The 3,679-nt window shown below is 37.6% G+C and overlaps 1 non-coding gene across 1 annotated transcript; it reads right to left on the bottom strand.

The window, feature by feature from the left end:
* Nucleotides 1-1,789: 1,789 nt before the first annotated feature.
* LOC121217112 (small nucleolar RNA R71) lies at nt 1,790-1,896 on the bottom strand. Its single transcript, XR_005913315.1, has one exon. It is a non-coding gene; the product is annotated as a small nucleolar RNA R71 (small nucleolar RNA).
* Between the last annotated feature and the right edge of the window lie 1,783 nt (nt 1,897-3,679).

Raw genomic sequence — 3,679 nt, forward strand, 5'->3', positions numbered from 1 at the left:
CTTGACCACGGTCTGAAGCAATCGCACACGGGCGTGTCCCTGTCAAGCCCAAGTATAGTCCTATTCGGAAAAGGTCACTTTTGAGGCTCTTAGGCATTCTAGAGCCTATCTAAACACCTGAGGAGGCACTTAGAAAGGGGACACAGAGTAGGAGGAAAGCAATTACTCAAGGAAAGCCGATTGATCCAACTCGAAAGCTGGATTCATCGTCAAGACTGAAGATCTTCCTTCAATTTCCTTTAGGAGTTTTTGGGTTTTCTTTATGTTTTGTTATCTTTATTCTTTTGAGATGTTTTATTTCATAATTATGAACTAAACCCCCTAAATACCTAAGGGGAATGAAACCTAAGACGGATCTTGTTATTATTATCTGAATTGTATGATAAATATTTGACTTGTTCTTAATTATGTGTTCTTAATTCTTGTTTTAATATTCCAATATTTTGATTCAAGTTAATGTGCTTATTCAGAGGAGCAAAAGTCTCTGTCTAAGAGTACATTTGTCGTAATTAAGCGGAGTTGATTGCACGCCTAGAGATAGGGTGACAAGATTTTACCGGATTAGGGTGAAACCTAATAAGGGAGTCCATAAATTGAGTTAATGCAACACTAGGGTGTTAATTAGAAAGAGATTTCAATTAATCAACCTAGGGTTAGACGTTATTAGTCTCGAGAGAGATAATAATATAACTTAGGGATCTCTATGGATCAAGTCAAATGAATAAATCGTCTGATTCAGAGTTAAATAACAAGTGAAGTCTAGGTGGATTTTTCCTTGGGTATTGTCTTAATCAATCGATTTTTCCCAAAAGCTTTTCCCCAATTTTCTCTCTGTGAACCTTTAGTTTAGTTAATTAGTTTAGATAAACAAATCCCTTAATTTTTAGGCTAGATAATAAAAAGAAAGTAATTACTAGTACTCTTGGTTCCTTTGGGTTCGACAATCTGGTCTTGCTAAAGCTATACTACTGTTCAATAGGTACACTTGCCTTCATCGTGATAATAGTTAGTTTCAAGAACGATTAATTATAAATTTTTTAAACTTATCGCGAATAACACGTACCAAGATTTTGGCACCGTTGTCGGGGACCTAAGATATTAGGAACACTCGATTTTTATTACTTTAGCCATTTTACTTTGTTTGCAATTTGAATTTTTATTTTCTTGTCTAATTTTCTCTTTTATTCACTTTTGGCAAGTTTTTTATAGTGTATGACTAGAAGAAACCCGTCGGGACCATTACTTTTTTATAGTGAGATCGATCGCACAACTCGCAGAAACTAAAGAGAAACAAAGCGAAGCTTAAGATACACAGAGGAAGAGCAAGAGGATGATACTTCAACCACAATCGAGAAGATGGCTGAAAATCAGGAAAATTCACTACCTCCTGTGATTGCCGTTGATCCAGTAAATTAGAATCATGCTCCACGCACTATGTATGATTATGCTAAACCAAATTTAACAAGAACTGAGTCGAGTATAGTTAGGCCTGCTATTGCTGCAAATAATTTTGAACTGAAACCTAACACGATTCAAATGATACAACAATTCGTTCAATTTGATGGTTTGCAGGATAAGGATCCAAACAATCACTTGGCGAATTTTTTGGAGTTTTACGACACATTTAAAATCAATGACGTTTCTGACGACGCCATACGCCTTCTGTTATTTCCCTTTTCATTAAGGAATAAGGCTAAACAGTGGTTGAACTCGTTACCACGAGGGTCAATCACTACTTGGGAACAATCGAAAAGTTTTTACTAAAATATTTTCCGCCAGCTAAACGGCTAAATTAAGGAATGATATCTCTTCTTTTGTGCAGATGGATTTAGAAACACTCTACAATGCATGGGAGAGATACAAAGATCTGTTGAGAAGGTGCCCTCACCATGGGTTACCACTCTAGCTACAGGTTCAAACTTTTCACAATGGCCTGAACCCTTCAACTAGACAGATGGTTGACGCAGTTGCTAGTGGGACTATCAATAATAAGACACCTGAGGATGCTTATAAATTTATAGAAGAGATTTCACTGAATAATTATCAGTGGCAAGTCATGAGGACAAAGCCAACGAAAGCAGTCAGCATTTTTAATGTCAATTCGGTCACCATGCTCTCTAACCAGGTAGAACTTTTGAATAAAAAAATTGACAGTTTCTTTGGTTCTTCACATGTTCACCCAGTAATGCAATGCAATGCAAGTGAAAGAGGAACGAGCAATTCAGAATACCCACCTTATGGCCACAACATGGAAAATGAGAAATTAAATTATATGGGTAATAATCCTCGACGTCAAAATAATCCCTATAGCAACAGTTACAATGCAGGATGGAGGAACCACCCAAATTTCTCATGGGGAGGCCAAGGGAATCAGATACCACCACCACCTCCAATTTTCCAACAACTACCTTACCAACAAGAGAAAAAGTCAAACCTTGAGGAGATGCTAACAAAATTCATCTCGGTGTCAGAAACTCATTTTTAGAATACCGAGACATCACTTAAGAATCAACAAGCGTCAATCCAAGGGCTCGAAACTCAAATAGGCCAGCTCGCTAAATTGATATCTGAACGACCGCAAGGTTGCCTACCAAGTAACACTGAATCTAACCCAAGAAAGTAGCTCAATGTGATTACCATTCAAGATGAAGAAGGGCTAGTTGCACCTGAACCAGAACCGAGGCAAGAAACTGTGGTAAGTAAACGTAAAGGTGAGGTGGACCATAATGACTAAAAACAAGTAAGTAAATAGTACAAACCACGTATACCATACCCCAATGCTATAAGGAAATACCACTCAGACGAACAATTCGGTAAATTCCTTAAACTTTTAAAGAAATTACATATTAACTTATTGTTTATTGAGGCTCTTTCGCAGATGTCGAACGCAGTCAAATTTTTAAAGGAGCTTTTAGCAAATAAGCAGAAGTTAGATGAGGCGTCACATGTGGAGATGAATGCAGTTTGCTCAGCCATTCTGCAGAATAAGCTAGCCAACAATTTGAAAGATCCAGGGAGTTTTACGATTCCTTGTTTAATTGGTAGCTTAGATGTTAATAATGCCTTGGCTGATTTAAGGGCTAGTATCAATGTCATGCCTTACAAAATTTTTAAGCAACGAGGTCTTGGGAAACCCAAACAAACTAGGATGAGCATTCAATTAGCAGATAAAATAATCAGATTTCCTCAGGGTATTATTGAAGATGTACTCGTTAAAATTGACAAATTAACATTCCTAGTTGATTTCATTGTTCTAGACATAAAGGAGGATAGTAACGTGCCTTTAGTTTTAGGGAGGCCCTTTTTTGGCAACTGCTAATAATTGATGTTGGTACAGGTGAACTCACACTTCGTGTGGGTGATGAAACAATCACTCTTCAGGCTCGTAATTCGAGTAACACTTCAAAAATCGAGGGTGATTGCATAAATCATACTACTAGTACTAATCGTGTGGTGAAACCCTCTGTGCAGAAAACAGGTTCGAAGAGCGCACATGAGCCGTATTCAAGCAACAACAAAGGACCTATCTATGAAGAACGAAGGCTACGAGTTGAGGAACTAAATGAATGGCAGACACATAAACCAAAACCACGCCTTAACAAGCTCAATATTCCACCAAATCAACTTAAGGTTGGAGACACTACTGGATACAACAAATCCTCCTATTGGCACTTCTGAA

Source organism: Gossypium hirsutum, chromosome A02 (assembly GCF_007990345.1).
Source record: "Gossypium hirsutum isolate 1008001.06 chromosome A02, Gossypium_hirsutum_v2.1, whole genome shotgun sequence".
Classification (NCBI taxonomy): domain Eukaryota; kingdom Viridiplantae; phylum Streptophyta; class Magnoliopsida; order Malvales; family Malvaceae; genus Gossypium; species Gossypium hirsutum.